Consider the following 20156-nt stretch of genomic DNA (forward strand, 5'->3'; position numbering starts at 1 on the left):
TAATAGATAGATAATAGATAGATAGATAATAGATAGATAGATACTAGATAGATAGATAGATAGATAATAGATAGATAGATAGATAATAGATATATAGATAGATAGATAGATAGATAGATAGCAGATAGATAATAGATAGATAATAGATAGATAGATAATAGATAGATAGATACTAGATAGATAATAGATAGATAGATAATAGATAGATAATAGATAGATAGATAATAGATAGATACTAGATAGATAATAGATAGATAGATAATAGATAGATAATAGATAGATAGATAATAGATAGATAGATAGATACTAGATAGATAGATAGATAATAGATAGATAGATAGATAGATAGATAGATAATAGATATATAGATAGATAGATAGATAGCAGATAGATAATAGATAGATAATAGATAGATAGATAATAGATAGATAGATACTAGATAGATAATAGATAGATAGATAATAGATAGATAATAGATAGATAGATAATAGATAGATACTAGATAGATAATAGATAGATAGATAATAGATAGATAGATAATAGATAGATAGATACTAGATAGATAGATAGATAATAGATAGATAGATAGATAGATAGATAGATAGATAGATAATAGATATATAGATAGATAGATAGATAGATAGATAGATAGATAGCAGATAGATACTAGATAGATAGATAGATAGATAGATAGATAGATAGATAGCAGATAGATAATAGATTGATAATAGATAGATAGATAGATAGATAGATAGATAGATAGCAGATAGATAATAGATTGATAATAGATAGATAGATAGATAGCAGATAGATAATAGATTGATAATAGATAGCAGATAGATAATAGATAGATAATAGATAGATAGATAATAGATATATAGATAGATAGATAGATAGAAGATAGATAATAGATAGATAGATAGATAGATAGATAGATAGATAGATAGATAGATAGCAGATAGATAATAGATTGATAATAGATAGATAGATAGATAGCAGATAGATAATAGATTGATAATAGATAGATAGATAGATAGATAGATAGATAGATAGATAGATAGATAGATAGCAGATAGATAATAGATTGATAATAGATAGATAGATAGATAGCAGATAGATAATAGATAGATAATAGATAGATAGATAATAGATATATAGATAGATAGATAGATAGATAGATAGATAGATAGAAGATAGATAATAGATAGATAGATAGATAGATAGATAATAGATAGATAGGTAATATATAGATAATAGATAGATAGATAATAAATAGATAATAGATAGATAGATAATAGATAGATAGATAGATAAAAGATAGATAATAGATAGATAATAGTTATATAGATAATAGATAGATAGATAGATAATAGATAGATAGATAGATAATAGATAGATGGATCTAAAATGCTTTTTGTCTTTGTAAACAGTCATAAAGCTGGAACAGATGAATGCTTGGTGTGAATTACCACTTGCACAGCATGTCAGCAGGATAGATGTGTCAGCAATTCATGGTCCGATCATTTTGGAGAGGGCGTTTCATTGAAGGAACACACCTGGCAATCAAAAGGAAAAAAATACACGTCCAATTCAGTCTGTAATGTTTGCTTAATATTATGAAGTATGTATAATGGGTTTATAGCCCTAATCCCAGATGTGACTCTGAACATTAATATATAACCAGATGACTAATCACTCAACATTCCCATCATTTTCTTCAACTGTCTTTACAGGAAATTCTGTATTATTATTATAAAAGATATGTACATGAACTACATGAATCGCTTGTTCTGTCCTGACCTTCTTACGGAGAAAATGAAATCAGTCTTGTGTCCGGACACATTGAGAATATTCTTCGGGAAGGAAACAAATATACCCAAATAGGTTAATCTTTAGTGTCCAAATATGACCTATATGATGAGCGAGAGCTTGAGCTCCCCTCAATAGGCAATGGCTTATTCCCCTCTTCCATACAGTTAACGGTTTATTTCCCTCTCGACCAATAGGCAATGTCTAAAATCCCTCGCCTAATAGGTAATGGCTTATTTCCCTCTCCTAATAGGTAATGGCTTATTTTCTTCTCCTCGATAGGCAATAATTTATATCTCTTCCCGATAGACAATGTCTTATTTCCCTCTCAATGATAATCAATTGTTTATTTCCTTCTCTCAAATAGGCAACAGCTTAGTCCCCTCTTCCCGATAGTTAATGACTTATTTTCCTCTCCTCGAAAGGCAATGTCATATTTCCCTCTCCCAATAGGCAATGTCATATTTCCCTCTCCCAATAGGCAATGTCTTATTTCCCTTTCCCCAATAGGCAATGTCTTATTTCCCTTTCCCCAATAGGCAATGTCTTATTTCCCTTTCCCCAATGGGCAATGTCTTATTTCCCTTTCCCCAATAGCCAATGTCATATTTCCCTCTCCCAATAGGCAATGTCTTATTTCCCTTTCCCCAATGGGCAATGTCTTATTTCCCTCTCCCAATGGGCAATGTCTTATTTCCCTCTCCCAATGGGCAATGTCTTATTTCCCTCTCCCAATGGGCAATGTCTTATTTCCCTCTCCCAATGGGCAATGTCTTATTTCCCTCTCCCAATGGGCAATGTCTTATTTCCCTCCCAATAGGCAATGTCTTATTTCCCTCTCCGAATAAGCAATGTCTTATTTCCCTCTCCCAATAGGCAATGTCTTATTTCCCTTTCCCCAATAGGCAATGTCTTATTTCCCTTTCCCCAATAGGCAATGTCTTATTTCCCTTTCCCCAATGGGCAATGTCTTATTTCCCTTTCCCCAATAGCCAATGTCATATTTCCCTCTCCCAATAGGCAATGTCTTATTTCCCTTTCCCCAATGGGCAATGTCTTATTTCCCTCTCCCAATGGGCAATGTCTTATTTCCCTCTCCCAATGGGCAATGTCTTATTTCCCTCTCCCAATGGGCAATGTCTTATTTCCCTCTCCCAATAGGCAATGTCTTATTTCCCTCTCCCCAATAGGCAATGTCTTATTTCCCTTTCCCCAATAGGCAATGTCTTATTTCCCTTTCCCCAATAGGCAATGTCTTATTTCCCTATCCCAATGGGCAATGTCTTATTTCCCTTTCCCCAATGGGCAATGTCTTATTTCCCTCTCCCAATGGGCAATGTCTTATTTCCCTTTCCCCAATAGCCAATGTCATATTTCCCTCTCCCAATAGGCAATGTCTTATTTCCCTTTCCCCAATGGGCAATGTCTTATTTCCCTCTCCCAATGGGCAATGTCTTATTTCCCTCTCCCAATGGGCAATGTCTTATTTCCCTCTCCCAATGGGCAATGTCTTATTTCCCTCTCCCAACGGGCAATGTCTTATTTCCCTCCCAATAGGCAATGTCTTATTTCCCTCTCCGAATAAGCAATGTCTTATTTCCCTCTCCCCAATAGGCAATGTCTTATTTCCCTTTCCCCAATAGGCAATGTCTTATTTCCCTTTCCCCAATAGGCAATGTCTTATTTCCCTCTCTCAATGGGCAATGTCTTATTTCCCTTTCCCCAATGGGCAATGTCTTATTTCCCTTTCCCCAATAGCCAATGTCATATTTCCCTCTCCCAATAGGCAATGTCTTATTTCCCTTTCCCCAATGGGCAATGTCTTATTTCCCTCTCCCAATGGGCAATGTCTTATTTCCCTCTCCCAATGGGCAATGTCTTATTTCCCTCTCCCAATGGGCAATGTCTTATTTCCCTCTCCCAATGGGCAATGTCTTATTTCCCTCCCAATAGGCAATGTCTTATTTCCCTCTCCGAATAAGCAATGTCTTATTTCCCTCTCCCAATGGGCAATGTCTTATTTCCCTTTCCCCAATGGGCAATGTCTTATTTCCCTTTCCCCAATAGCCAATGTCATATTTCCCTCTCCCAATAGGCAATGTCTTATTTCCCTTTCCCCAATGGGCAATGTCTTATTTCCCTCTCCCAATGAGCAATGTCTTATTTCCCTCTCCCAATGGGCAATGTCTTATTTCCCTCTCCCAATGGGCAATGTCTTATTTCCCTCTCCCAATGGGCAATGTCTTATTTCCCTCTCCCAATGGGCAATGTCTTATTTCCCTCCCAATAGGCAATGTCTTATTTCCCTCTCCGAATAAGCAATGTCTTATTTCCATCTCCCCAATAGGCAATGTCTTATTTCCCTCTCCCGATAGGCAATGTCTTATTTCCTTGTCCCCAATAGGCAATGTCTTATTTCCCTCTCCTGATAGGCAATGTCTTATTTCCCTTTCCCCGAAAGGCAATGTCTTATTTCCCTTTCCCAATAGGCAATGTCTTATTTCCCTTTCCCAAAAGACAATGTCTTATTTCCCTTTCCCAATAGGCAATATCTTATTTCCCTCTCCCAATAGGCAATATCTTATTTCCCTGTCCCCAATAGGCAGTGTCTTATTTCCCTGTCCCCAATAGGCAGTGTCTTATTTCCCTCTCCCCAATAGGCAATGTCTTATTTCCCTCTCCCCAATAGGCAATGTCTTATTTCCCTCTCCCCAATAGGCAATATCTTATTTCCCTCTCCCAATAGGCAATGTCTTATTTCCCTCTCCCAATAGGCAATGTCTTATTTCCCTTTCCCAATAGGCAATATCTTATTTCCCTCTCCCAATAGGCAATGTCTTATTTCCCTGTCCCCAATAGGCAATGTCTTATTTCCCTTTCCCCAATAGGCAATGTCTTATTTCCCTTTCCCCAATAGGCAATGTCTTATTTCCCTCTCCCAATGGGCAATGTCTTATTTCCCTTTCCCCAATGGGCAATGTCTTATTTCCCTTTCCCCAATAGCCAATGTCATATTTCCCTCTCCCAATAGGCAATGTCTTATTTCCCTTTCCCCAATGGGCAATGTCTTATTTCCCTCTCCCAATGGGCAATGTCTTATTTCCCTCTCCCAATGGGCAATGTCTTATTTCCCTCTCCCAATGGGCAATGTCTTATTTCCCTCTCCCAATGGGCAATGTCTTATTTCCCTCCCAATAGGCAATGTCTTATTTCCCTCTCCGAATAAGCAATGTCTTATTTCCCTCTCCCAATGGGCAATGTCTTATTTCCCTTTCCCCAATGGGCAATGTCTTATTTCCCTTTCCCCAATAGCCAATGTCATATTTCCCTCTCCCAATAGGCAATGTCTTATTTCCCTTTCCCCAATGGGCAATGTCTTATTTCCCTCTCCCAATGGGCAATGTCTTATTTCCCTCTCCCAATGGGCAATGTCTTATTTCCCTCTCCCAATGGGCAATGTCTTATTTCCCTCTCCCAATGGGCAATGTCTTATTTCCCTCTCCCAATGGGCAATGTCTTATTTCCCTCCCAATAGGCAATGTCTTATTTCCCTCTCCCAATGGGCAATGTCTTATTTCCCTCTCCCAATGGGCAATGTCTTATTTCCCTCTCCCCAATAGGCAATGTCTTATTTCCCTCTCCCGATAGGCAATGTCTTATTTCCCTGTCCCTAATAGGCAATGTCTTATTTCCCTCTCCTGATAGGCAATGTCTTATTTCCCTTTCCCCGAAAGGCAATGTCTTATTTCCCTCTCCCAATAGGCAATGTCTTATTTCCCTTTCCCAATAGGCAATATCTTATTTCCCTCTCCCAATAGGCAATGTCTTATTTCCCTGTCCCCAATAGGCAGTGTCTTATTTCCCTTTCCCCAATAGGCAATGTTTTATTTCCCTGTCCCCAATAGGCAATGTCTTATTTCCCTCTCCCCAATAGGCAATGTCTTATTTCCCTTTCCCAATAGGCAATATCTTATTTCCCTCTCCCAATAGGCAATGTCTTATTTCCCTGTCCCCAATAGGCAATGTCTTATTTCCCTTTCCCCAATAGGCAATGTTTTATTTCCCTCTCCCAATGGGCAATGTCTTATTTCCCTCCCAATAGGCAATGTCTTATTTCCCTCTCCCAATGGGCAATGTCTTATTTCCCTCTCCCAATGGGCAATGTCTTATTTCCCTCTCCCCAATAGGCAATGTCTTATTTCCCTCTCCCGATAGGCAATGTCTTATTTCCCTGTCCCCAATAGGCAATGTCTTATTTCCCTTTCCCCGAAAGGCAATGTCTTATTTCCCTTTCCCCGAAAGGCAATGTCTTATTTCCCTTTCCCAATAGGCAATGTCTTATTTCCCTTTCCCAAAAGACAATGTCTTATTTCCCTCTCCCAATAGGCAATGTCTTATTTCCCTCTCCCAATGGGCAATGTCTTATTTCCCTCTCCCAATGGGCAATGTCTTATTTCCCTCTCCCAATGGGCAATGTCTTATTTCCCTCCCAATAGGCAATGTCTTATTTCCCTCTCCCAATGGGCAATGTCTTATTTCCCTCTCCCAATGGGCAATGTCTTATTTCCCTCTCCCCAATAGGCAATGTCTTATTTCCCTCTCCCGATAGGCAATGTCTTATTTCCCTGTCCCCAATAGGCAATGTCTTATTTCCCTCTCCTGATAGGCAATGTCTTATTTCCCTTTCCCCGAAAGGCAATGTCTTATTTCCCTTTCCCAATAGGCAATGTCTTATTTCCCTTTCCCAAAAGACAATGTCTTATTTCCCTTTCCCAATAGGCAATATCTTATTTCCCTCTCCCAATAGCCAATGTCATATTTCCCTCTCCCAATAGGCAATGTCTTATTTCCCTTTCCCCAATGGGCAATGTCTTATTTCCCTCTCCCAATGGGCAATTTCTTATTTCCCTCTTACAATGGGCAATGTCTTATTTCCCTCTCCCAATGGGCAATGTCTTATTTCCCTCTCCCAATGGGCAATGTCTTATTTCCCTCTCCCAATGGGCAATGTCTTATTTCCCTCCCAATAGGCAATGTCTTATTTCCCTCTCCCAATGGGCAATGTCTTATTTCCCTCTCCCCAATAGGCAATGTCTTATTTCCCTCTCCCGATAGGCAATGTCTTATTTCCCTGTCCCCAATAGGCAATGTCTTATTTCCCTCTCCTGATAGGCAATGTCTTATTTCCCTTTCCCCGAAAGGCAATGTCTTATTTCCCTTTCCCAATAGGCAATGTCTTATTTCCCTTTCCCAAAAGACAATGTCTTATTTCCCTCTCCCAATAGGCAATGTCTTATTTCCCTTTCCCAATAGGCAATATCTTATTTCCCTCTCCCAATAGGCAATGTCTTATTTCCCTGTCCCCAATAGGCAGTGTCTTATTTCCCTTTCCCCAATAGGCAATGTCTTATTTCCCTTTCCCAATAGGCAATATCTTATTTCCCTCTCCCAATAGGCAATGTCTTATTTCCCTGTCCCCAATAGGCAATGTCTTATTTCCCTTTCCCCAATAGGCAATGTTTTATTTCCCTGTCCCCAATAGGCAATGTCTTATTTCCCTGTCCCCAATAGGCAGTGTCTTATTTCCCTTTCCCCAATAGGCAATGTCTTATTTCCCTCTCCCAATAGGCAATGTTTTATTTCCCTGTCCCCAATAGGCAATGTCTTATTTCCCTCTCCCAATAGGCAATATCTTATTTCCCTGTCCCCAATAGGCAATGTCTTATTTCCCTCTCCCAATAGGCAATGTTTTATTTCCCTGTCCCCAATAGGCAATGTCTTATTTCCCTCTCCCAATAGGCAATATCTTATTTCCCTGTCCCCAATAGGCAATGTCTTATTTCCCTCTCCCAATAGGCAATGTTTTATTTCCCTGTCCCCAATAGGCAATATCTTATTTCCCTCTCCCAATAGGCAATGTCTTATTTCCCTGTCCCCAATAGGCAATGTCTTATTTCCCTTTCCCCAATAGGCAATGTTTTATTTCCCTGTCCCCAATAGGCAATGTCTTATTTCCCTGTCCCCAATAGGCAGTGTCTTATTTCCCTTTCCCCAATAGGCAATGTCTTATTTCCCTCTCCCAATAGGCAATGTTTTATTTCCCTGTCCCCAATAGGCAATGTCTTATTTCCCTCTCCCAATAGGCAATGTCTTATTTCCCTCTCCCAATAGGCAATATCTTATTTCCCTGTCCCCAATAGGCAATGTCTTATTTCCCTCTCCCAATAGGCAATGTTTTATTTCCCTGTCCCCAATAGGCAATGTCTTATTTCTCTCTCCCAATAGGCAATGTCTTATTTCCCTTTCCCCAATAGGCAATGTCTTATTTCCCTTTCCCCAATAGGCAATGTCTTATTTCCCGCTCCCAATAGGCAATGTCTTATTTCCCTCTCCCAATAGGCAATGTCTTATTTCCCTCTCCCAATAGGCAATGTCTTATTTCCCTTTCCCCAATAGGCAATGTCTTATTTCCCGCTCCCAATAGGCAATGTCTTATTTCCCTCTCCCAATAGGCAATGTCTTATTTCCCTCTCCCAATAGGCAATGTCTTATTTCCCTTTCCCAATAGGCAATGTCTTATTTTAATATTCAATATTCCTCCCGCATCGAAGACCATATTTCCCTTCATGAGACAGAATAAAAACAGGGATTATCTCAGGACTGTCTGAATTTTCGACAAAGTGGCCACTACAAGGCTAGGCTCATAGTGATAATTAGATTGATGTATTTGTTTGTACACACCTTTCACTTAGTACATGATGTTATCTCTCTGACCTCCTTATCGGCCTTTACATTTCTATGAGATGCTCACTTAGCTCCTCCTGGAATATGAGACATCCAGAGATTATTCTGTTGGGTACTGTAACAACCACGGAGTCACGTCTCTTCCTCTTATAAACCATTGTGAATCTAATTAAGAAAACTAGAATGATTGCTTTTCTCTGCGCTTTTTCTATCCAGGAGATGCTATCGAATTTTACAGCATATATCACAAAAGAAGATGAGTATGCCAACACTCACTGTATTATACATTATTGTGTCCTAAGGACTGTGATTTTGTGATATAAATTTGTAAAAATAAAAAACGAGAGTGATAATTAAAAAAATTCTGATTGGGAAATTCCCATCTATACCTGTGTTTCCCAAACTCCAGTCCTCACAGCCTCCCACCTGTCAGGATTTCTATATTATTGCCCAGGTGAGAGAATTGCTGATGCCTTGATGATACTTCCATCACCTGTGCAATACTAAGGAAATACTGAAAACACGATCTGTTGGGGGCCATGATGTCTGGAGTTTGGGAAGCCCTTATCTATAGTAATAACCTCACTGGGATTGGGTTGACCGATCAGTATAATCTCTGATAATCTAAGTTCAGACAGTTTAATAGGGTCAATAAATGGTTCGTAAAGGTCCAGTAGAACCAATCCCATCACAAAAAAAAGAGGATTGTCTACCACTGAGGGAGAAGAGTTAATATTTTTGCCAGTCAAACACTCATGCGTAGACGTCCTTATCATATATTTAGACCCATCAACGACATGGACTTTGCGGTCCAGCAGAAGACAACCCAATCTAAAGCTGTCTTTAGAGAGGTCTCCATCACTGAAGTTATAAATTGAGGCAAGCCAGTGATCATGATCTGGTTTCACAGAAACTTAGGGTACATTTACATTGGCCAATTATCGTGACCAAGTATTCCAACCAACCGACACGTGAGAAAATCGCTCATTCAATCGGGTGACATGATTTTTCAAGCTTGCTTGATAGGCTATTATACGACTGCTGATTGGTTTCCTACCAGCCGATCATGAGTCGTTTAGTAGGTGCTGTCAGTGTAAACAAGCTTCTAGTTATGGAATTAAAATGAGTATTTCTGGAATTAGGTCATCAATATTAAATCGGTAGGAGTGTAACTTTCGCCACTTTCACCAATCAGCTCATTAAAGGCACCATGCGTTATGAATATCAGGCATGGGAGAAAGCTTGCAGTAACGTTCACAGCCACTATGCAATGTGCGGAGCCATGGCACTTCTAATCAGTTGATCGGTTGGAAGTTGGACCTTGTTTTAAGGATAAAATGTTCCATGTTGAAGACCATAAAAACCCCTCTAGACATCTTGAGTTGATACCTTACTGAGAGAGGGTGACTGTTAACCAGACACAACTACTGTTTCCTTGTGTTCCTCAGGACAAATATATGCACCATATGTCATGGAGAACATGGCTTTACAGTGAATAGTATCAAGTACTCCAAAATAGGTAATATTTTTTGCAGAGACTGTACATTTTGGCAAAGAATAGGTGTTTCCAAGCAAATGAACCCCTCTTTGACACCCATATACACTCATAAGATATTTGGAGAAAGGTTGTCATAATGGGACAATCTCCGCACCTGTATTCTTTGTATATATGGCAGTGGTAAGAGATATTGTAACAGGAGAAATCCCAAATCTTGTGCTGAACTTTAACGTATTTTTTGCAACTTGATCTTTAGCCTCAGATTTAAACCTTATGGGGGTCCGCTGGTCAACCACCATCGCTAACATAGCAAGTGTCTATCATCGAGCTTTATGTTTGCGATGAATAGTTTGTGGAATCAAGTGGTCTCGGCATTCTTCTTTTCCAGTCGTACGTGTTTATGCATCAGTCTTCTCTGCAGAGGTCACAGAGTCAACGATGAAGCAAGACGGTGAATGGCTTCTACATGCCCCGGCCTGCAGAATGCCTAATCACGCCAGTCAAGTCATGAAACAGAACAGGGCACTTTAGTATGACATGGCTGCACCAATTAAGACCTCGGAGCTTGTCAATCTCTATCGTACAGGCAATTAAAATACTTCATTAATTTGCTTATTTCCTTCCAGCAAAATTGGTATCGGCCTAATGGCATCTCATTGAAGGGGCTTATATGTTAAATGGAAAGTGATAACACATTTTTTTGGGGTGAAGACACATCCATTTTTGACCCATGTCAATTCAAAACTCTGCCTTGTGTCATTCAATATAACAAAACGGAGCATAATTATCTTATCGGGTGTGGTACCTACGGGAATTTTAGGTCATTGTCCATAACATAAAAGATTCCAGAGGTTTCTTTGAATTGTAGATCATGGAACTTTACAAAGAGTGATCCAGTAATGAACTTCTATGATCAGAAATAGCTGACAGTAGAGCGGAGAACTCAGAGGAACCTCGTTTCCCAAACATATGGGACGCATAAAACATGAATTTGCTGCAACTTACAATGCAGGGACATACAAGGTATTCAGAAACCTGTGAAATCTGCACGGAACTGGTATTACACAATGCCGGCTGCCAAGGCTTAGTCGTAATGAAGAGCCGAAAACGACCTGCTCTGTGCATGTTCTGAATCTCAATCGTTTCTCAACACAATCAACATGAATAATCATTTTGCCAGTGGTTCAACCGTATGTCATCAAATTTTTAGATATTTACGCCCTGTACATGTGTTTTGTTGTTATTGCTATTCACTTTATATATTTTGCATTTCACACAATATTGCACTTTATTACTTTTAAGTCCTAGTCTGTTGCCTTAAAGGGAACCTGTCACCCCGAAAATCGTGGGTGAGGTAAGCCCACCGGCATCAGGGGCTTATCTACAGCATTCTTTAATGCTGTAGATAAGCCCCCGATGTTACCTGAAAAAGGAGAAAAAGACGTTATATTATACTCACCCAGGGGCGGTCCCGCTGCTGGTCAGGTCGGATGGGCGTCTCTGGTCCGCTGCGGCGCCTCCCATCTTCATTCCAAGACATCCTCTTCTGATCTTCAGCCACGGCTCCGGCGCAGGCGTACTTTGCTCTGCCCTGTTGAGGGCAGACAAAGTACTGCAGTGCGCAGGCGCCGGGCCTCTGACCTTTCCGGTGCCTGCGCACTGCAGTACTATCCTCTGCCCTCAAGAGGGCAGAGCAAAGTACGCCTGCGTCGGAGCCGTGGCTGAAGATCAGAAGAGGACGTCTTGTAATGAAGATGGGAGGCGCCGCAGCAGACCAGAGACGCCCATCCGACCGGACCACAGCGGGACCGCCCCTGGGTGAGTATAATATAACGTCTTTTTCTCCTTTTTCAGGTAACATCGGGGGCTTATCTACAGCATTACAGAATGCTGTAGATAAGCCCCTGATGCCGATGTTTACACTGGTTACAAGTGAAGACATCGCTGGATCGGCGTCACACACGCCTATTCAGCGATGTCAGTGGGTGATCCAGCGACGAAATAAAGTTCTGGCCTTCTAGCTCCGACCAGCGATGTCACAGCAGGATCCTGATCGCTGCTGCGTGTCAAACACAACAAGATTGCTATCCAGGACGCTGCAACGTCACGGATCGCTATCGTTATCGTTCTAAAGTTGCTCAGTGTGAAGGTACCTTTACACTTCTCTAGACCTTGTCCCACTAATCTTCTTAAACATCAATATTGGCCAAGATTGTAAAGAAAGATACCATTTTAGCAACAAGAAAAAAAGACAGTAACCAATAATGATGTTTTAGGCAGGTTCCTACAATTTAGCTGGAAATCATAGATGCTCAGATCATACTAAGGTCATATAAGTGACCACTATAAGGCTTATCATAAGCGTTAAGGCCCCAACACACATTAGAATAACGTGTATTAACTGGTTTGGCCAACAATTTAATGTGCACGGGGGTCTCTGTTATTTAGATCATGTCGGGAAAGATAAGGTTCTGGCATGTCCAATTTCGGATGGCTGTTCCTTTTATCCTCTGGGAGATAAGCCGCCAGCAGAACGGGTGCTCCTTTGTATTGGAGAGACGGCAATGTAGCTGCCGCAGAACAATTAGACAAACCATCATTGAAGCCAACAATTATCTTAAGTGTATGGGGGCAACATGTTACTATTGCTCATTCGGACAACAGCTATTCCACCCAACACCCCCATATTCTTGTAGGATCAATGGGACAAAGAAGTAAGCCACTGCTAGACACCTCTGTTGGAGTCCTTTCTTCAATGAGAACAAAAGGATCGGGCATTTTGACATCTAAAAGTTGGGTCTTTTTCTCCCCGACCTCCGCCATTGAGAAAAGTCAGGAGGCTTGAATACAGATTAGATGGTTGGCATGTTCAGCCAAAATCAGTAGGTTCAGCCAAAATTAATCCAACTTGTATTCCTCACTTAAAATATATGACGAATTCTCAATGGGTTGCACTCTTAGAAATGGTAAATGATCCTTCTACTTTCACTTTATCTTTCAGTGAAATATGATGAACACAAGTAGACTTTCACCTAAGGCAAAGATTAAGTTTGCTGATATGTATCTACATATTTTGGCAAAGGCAAAGTGGCTTGTTGGTTCCCATCTTCCCTTCATGGCGGCCAGCCTAGCTATGTCACAAGAACCATACTTCCTTAGCTGCACCTGAATATACGTGCCCATATATATTAGATAACTGCTGGCCAATCATTCGTTCAACTGACAGCCACTTCTTCCCGCAGGCATGAACACTTGGCATCTCCCCGTGACTTATCTGCCTGCAGAACAAGGGATAATCTCAAACCGCAAGATCGGACAGGAGTTTTTGGGAAGAAAGGATCTTGTGGTTTGCATGTATTTACCGGATCCTTTTGTTTTGCCGGTAGATAAGCTGCTGTAAGATGCTGAATGTTCTTGGGTATGGTGGAGTTGGGAGGTCCTTATATACATTAGATGGTCAGTGAATCGTGTCAAGATGGACAGATTCTATCCAATGTGTATGGAGACCTTAAGATTACAAGGTGGCTTAGCAAAGGGTGACTAATCTTAATAAAACCATGGGATAATATGCTCAAACACATTTCAAGAAAGTTGACAAATCCATTGATTTCAAAATGTCTGGGGGGTGTCTGTACTCTTCCTTGACATGGGATGATAGGGGTGTGGGGTGGAGAAGGATCGGCATGCTAAATTTCAACACCTGATTTGATCTCAGGAAAGATAAGCTGCTATCTCTTGTGTTTCAGGGGACATCTGTATTCTTCTGACTTTTTGGCCTAGTGCAACCTCCTACCAGGCAGCTATGGAGGGTTTAAAGTAAATATGTGAGGACAGAAAAGAAATAATGAGTAAAATTAGAGAATAATATCCAATGCTTCCACCAAATTAGTGTACATAAGCCTTTTTTTCCAACATAAATATTGAAACTTTGGAAAGAATCTTTGGCTTAATCTTTTAAACAAGCAAAGTTAGCACTCACCATGACTGGAACATTACTCTATCCATACCATGTATCATCTGTTGCTCCTGACTGTCAAAATTCCTCCACTCAGTGAGTGATTGTCCTATGCTGTCCTATGGAATATGGGTCATGCTGAGTTATCAGTGTTTTGATTGACAGCTCAGCTGTTCAATCTTGTGATGGGCGTGCTGAGCTGTCTGTGGTTTGATCGACAGCTCAGCTGTTCAATCTGTGAATGGAAGGTGCGGGACTTTCTCCAGGTGTTCTGTGTTCTAGAGATTGCCCAAGCTATTTAACTGAGCTGCCTGCCCCTGATCCCTGACAGACGTAGTTTGTGCTTCCTGGTGAACATTTACCTGATTCTGTTGTTCTGATCTTCTGCTTCCTGATACTTTGGACTGTTCTGACTATCCCTTTGTCTTGTCCCTTTTGCTTGATCTGCTATCTTCTGGTATTTTGACACTTCAACGTGACCTAACGTACGCCTTTGTCTTTTTCCCTTGGTTATCGACATGCTCTCTTGGTACTGACCCCGGAGCATCTGACTTCTCAGCCTCACGGTCTGTCCATGAGTAGTGACTAGTGTCACATTGACATTCCCTTACGCATCCATCATTAGGTGAGCCTTAAGGTACCGTCACATTAAGCGACGCTGCAGCGATATAGACAACGATGCTGATCGCTGCAGCGTCTGTTTGGTCGCTGGAGAGCTGTCCCACAGACAGCTCTCCAGCGACCAACGATGCCGAAGTCCCCGGGGAACCAGGGTAAACATCGGGTTACTAAGCGCAGGGCCGCGCTTAGTAACCCGATGTTTACCCTGGTTACCATTGTAAATGTAAAGAAAAAAAACACTACATACTTACATTCCGGTGTCTGGTCACGTCCCTCGCCTCCAGCTTCCCGCACTGACTGTGAGTGGTGCGCCATCCGGCCGTAAAGCAGAGCGGTGACATCACCGCTGTGCTCTGCTTTACGGCCGGCCGGTGCTCACAGTCAGTGCGAGAAGCTGAAGGCGAGGGACGTGACCAGACACCGGAATGTAAGTATGTAGTGGTTTTTTTTTACATTTACAATGGTAACCAGGGTAAATATCGGGTTACTAAGCGCGGCCCTGCGCTTAGTAACCCGAAAATTACCCTGGTTACCAGTGAAGACATCGCTGAATCGGCGTCACACATGCCGATTCAGCGATGTCAGCAGGAGATCAGTGACCAAAATAAAGTCCTGATCATTCCCCAGCGACCAACGATCTCCCAGCAGGGGCCTGATCGTTGGTCGCTGTCACGCATAACGATTTCGGTAACGATATCGTTGCTACGTCACAAAAAGCAATGATATCGTTAATGTGTGATGGTACCTTTACATGTTTGTGTTACAAATTAGGAGAGGGAAGTAGGCCACTGCCAGACACAGGCTAATCATCATTATCAAAACAAAAGGGTTAAGCATGTTGAAATCCAACAGCCTGATCCTCCTTTCACCTGCAAAGGAGTTGAAGATTGCTGACACTCCCCTGAAGACCTGTTAGTGCCAGTCTTATGCTAAATTGTATGACAATATTCACCTGTGGCATATTTGTGCAGAGATGCGACTGTTAGGCAGTTTTATAGTAGGAAATATGTTAAGGCAATTCACGTGGGCAGGGAATGGTTAGCAAGTAGCCAATTCTACAGTGGACAGGAGCACTGGTTGGTAGTTGGTTGATGTTGCAGTGAGACTGAGAAGCAGAAGCAAAGGTCGCATATAAGGTGTCTGAAAGGAAGGAGCTTTTTGGTAGCAAGCCTGTAACAGGATTAAAATGGCATTTTTGGATAATTGATGCCATGCGAAGTGGAGCAGAGAAAGAAAAGAGCTCAGCTGCAAGGAGTTAGGACCAGGTAAGGCTACGTTCACATTGGCGTTCCGCCAATGTGCGTCGCTGTTGCGCCGGCGACGCAGCGGCGACGCGCCCCTATGTTTAACATAGGGGACGCGTGCGTCGTTTTGGTGGCGTTTTTCGCCACGTGCGTCGTTTCCGACGCTAGCGTCGGACGCAAGAAAACGCTACATGTAGCATTTTCTGTGCGTCCGATTTTCGTCGGAAAACGACGCACGCGTCGCAAAACGCGCGCGTTTTTGCGCGCGTTTGCGCGCGTTTTAGCGTGCGTCGCGCGTTGCGTCGCGCGTTGCGTCGCCGACGCACGGCGGCGCAATGCTAATGTGAACGTAGCCTAAGCTGTGGATTGGTGGGGACACTGAGACAGCAAAGGAAAAGATTGAGGCTGAGGCAATGTGTAGGCCAGACCAGGAAGTGTTAGTGAAGGAAACTAGACTTGCCAGACCTGGGCACGGGTCCTGCACAAAGGTGGCTGTGAACAGTGAAAGATAAAAGAAGACTTGATGATCAAGTTATATGTCTAACAAGTGTATATAACTTTCATCAAGTTCATCAATAAAGTCAGTAAAGTCACTCCCACCAAAATCGATGATTTCTGGAGATCCCACTCCCTTGACCTTCACTAATTAATAGAGTAGTGGTCTTAAGTCCACATTTTCATTCACCACAAGATTACAGTGAGAAAGAATTTGAGTTGCACATGGATACTCCATCCAAGATTTACGGTACTGATGAATTGTGCAATTAGGTATTTGGGACTCCCGTTTTATTGATTTGTGAGGTTGCAGTAGTAACACCCTCAGTGATCATACATGTTTAATCTATCCTTATTAAAACCTAGATTAATTACGTAATCCTTGTTACAAGACAGTCTTGGTGTGGTTGTCGTGTATTTTTTGTATCTAAGGTGCTATATCGAAGACACGTTTGACAAAGTTATCAATGGGGAACCACCAAGGATTAGGTTTCTATTAATAATCCAGGTCACACAATGATGGTCTTGTTTGTCTTCCTGGCCCTTTATCCTTTCTATCCCACCAGCTTCATGCACAAGCCACCCACAGCCAGACTCTTCTCTCAATGGCAAACAGGATGTTTGGGGGAAATTTCACTCCCAAGACTGCTGGTAGCAATCACATAATGATCAGACGTGCGATGTCTATGTTGTGGGCAGTGCGAAAGACAAACACGCACCACACTCCAGTGAGCAACGAGCTGACATGTGTCAATGTAAATGACGGGCAGTGACAGACTTGACTAGTCAATTAATTTCATGTCCACTTTGGTGATTATGAGACGTCCATGAGTGACATCCAAAGCAGTGAGAATTATTATCAACCAGATCTCAGTTTTAAAAGAATTTAAGGGGCGTGAGCTTACATGGAAGCAGAAATTAGAGGTGTTTGGTTAGACCTAGCGTTGTACAATATTCACCATGGAAGCAGAACACAGAAAGGGAACAAGAAAATGGCGGTACGTTGGGTTAGTATGTCAGGTCAAAAACGGTATACTGATCAGGGTGTCTCATCACTGAGAGTTTTGCTGGAGACAGCCTTAAAACTAAAACATGGCATAACCACCAATTATGGGCTCTGAATCCCAAGTCTGTGGATTTCTCTTAAGAAGCAGTCATGAACTTCTCCATGGGACATCAAAAGTAAAAAATGCATGAATACTGTGCAAATTATTTGTATCCTGGTGCAAGAACCTTGAGTGTATCTGAAAGTGCTAGTTAGAAATCAGTCCTTTTTTATCTCTTAAAATACAACACAGCCAAAGAACAAAGCCAAAAACTGACCCATTGTGGCACCTCTCTAGCACTAGTGTGTAAGGAGATGGACATACTACCCACGCTTCCCTTTGAATAACAAGTGTATCATTGTATTGTGTAATGTGAATTGTGACATGTGTTAATGGTGTTATGCTATTTTCTGCCCGACACTAGGGAGAGTTAAAGTTAATGGTTGGGACTAGCCCAAAGTGGGGAGGGATAAGGTGAAGCGACTGAGACAGTTTACTGTCAGGACTTCAGATAGGACCCAGTGTGTGCCTGAAGTAAACCTAAGGTCTAGACAGTAGCAGTGCTGCATGGCGTGGGTATCCTGAAGTGAGGGGAGACCAATACGGTGTCTAGCATGAACCGACGCAAAGAGGAAAGGAAAACCGAAGGAAGGGCAGAGTGGTAATTCAGAGATGGGTCCCAGGAGAGAACATCTAGTATTAAGACACTGAGCTTACCGTTCACAGAGGTAACGGACCAAGATGGGACAGAAAAAGAGAGCTGACGAGTGCGAGTGCCAGATTGCGGGAGTTCCATAGCGTCAGTAGAGAAGCTAAATACCGGTCATATTGACAGCAATGTTCCCTTGATGGCAAAGAAGATGCAGAACTGTGGGTTGGGAATAGGACTCTTGTTAACTGGACTGTAGTACTGAGCTGGGCAGTGGTGAAGTAGAGAGGAACAGTGAGGAAAGCTAACAAGCGAGTAAAGAGGACGGAATAGAAATTGTGTGTTACAAAAATGCTCCGTAATGTGAAGGAAACGTTCAGAACGTTGTGTAACGGCTACCTACTGTATATAACCCAAACCAAGTTATTCAGTAAAAAGTTTATTTTTGGCTGATGGTCTCCATCATTGAACTGTTTAACATCTGGTCCTGGCCAGCCAGCCAAATAATTGGCAACATGCGGCCTGCAAGGTATGTAGTGCCCCCATAGCATAAATCCACACACCCAGCCAGGACCCCCACTTTCATGCAACATGCCAGATGAGTACCTTGACCATGGTTTCTGCCAAACACCACGTTAAATTTGACCAAGAATGTACCCTTACCACATATTTTGCTATCCTTTTAGATAGAAAAGATCACATGTTACTTGGTCAAAAATGTTTACCTTGTAAAAATCCCTGAGCTCCCCTGATTTTGCTGCTGTTTTTCGCATTGCGCTTCTGCGTTCCATTGCAGAGATATTCACATTTGTTTTTTTAAGAGCAGCGTATGTGAAATTTCTGCTCAGCACCGCAACTGGGCGTTTCTACAGAGTCTTCTCTGGGGGCTTGTGCTTTTGCCCCTCCCACCCAGATACTTCCAATTACAGCTCAGCAATGTCTGAGACTGATAGACCGCTAGATCAGCTGCCGGGCATTAGTTGGCCTCACCTGGGTGGGTGAAGATATGCCTCCAAAGAAGACTGTGAAGAAACGCCCAGTTGAACTCCGAGAAGAAATTTCACATATTGCGCTCCTTAAAAAATAATTTTAATATCTGTGCAATGGAGTAACGCAAAGCAAAATGTAAAACAGTGCCAGATTTAGGGGAGTTCAGGGATTTTTACAAGGTATTTACGGTAACTAAGTTTTTTTGAGTTGGATTTTTTTAAACGAATGGTGTACAATTTCCCATCCTCATTTTATGCAGCATGTGGCACCACAGTATCTACTGACCCTAATATTCTAACCCAAATCTGATACACAGGTGTCTTATAGGCAGGAGAGGGAAAAGCAAATAGCTGGATGTTTGCTTAAGAAAAGGAAGTCATATTTTTTGCTTTGATGCGTTTTAGTCACATGAAGTAGATGAAAGCATACATCCGCTATTTGCTTCCTATACACATATTGTTTAACTATCCAGGCTATTCATACTTGCAAAGTGCACTTGGTTTCACGAAATGTCTGAAAAGCGCTACGGAATATCTTGGCACTCCGTAAAGATGCATAATAAATAAAAAAGAGAAGTGAAAACAAAAAAGCAAACCTGCGTCTTGGATAAATGGGGTGCATCATGCACCCAGAGGTATATATATATATATATATATATATATATATATTTAGTGGGCAAAACAAGTATTTGTTACACTGCCGATTTTGCAACTTTTCCCACCTACAAAGAGTAGAGAGGTCTGTAATTTTTGTCGTAGGTACACTTCAACTGTGAGAGACATGATCTTTGAAAAAATCCAGAAAATCACATTGTAGGATTTTTACATAATTAATTTGCATTTTATTGCATGAAATAAGTATTTGATACAATAGAAATACAGAATTTAATATTTGGTAGAAAGCTTTCTTTGCAATTACAGAGGTCAGACGTTTCCTGTAGTTCTTGACCAAGTTTGCACACTCTGCAGTGGGGATTTTGGCCCCTTCCTCCGTACAAATCTTCTCCAGATCTCTCAAGTTTCGGGGCTGTCGCTGGACAACATTGCGTTTCAACTTCCTCCAAAGGTTTTTTATTGGGTTCACGTTCTAGGCTACTCCAGGACCT

General features: G+C 41.6%; 1 protein-coding gene across 1 annotated transcript in view; it reads left to right on the forward strand.

Annotated features, from left to right (window-relative positions):
* The window catches only part of FAT2 (FAT atypical cadherin 2), an 88833-nt gene that overhangs the window by 19030 nt on the left and 49647 nt on the right, over positions 1–20156 (forward strand). The gene's annotated exons all lie outside the window — the stretch shown is intronic.

The sequence above is a fragment of the Ranitomeya imitator genome, chromosome 4 (genome assembly GCF_032444005.1).
Source record: "Ranitomeya imitator isolate aRanImi1 chromosome 4, aRanImi1.pri, whole genome shotgun sequence".
In the NCBI taxonomy this organism is placed as follows: Eukaryota; Metazoa; Chordata; class Amphibia; order Anura; family Dendrobatidae; genus Ranitomeya; species Ranitomeya imitator.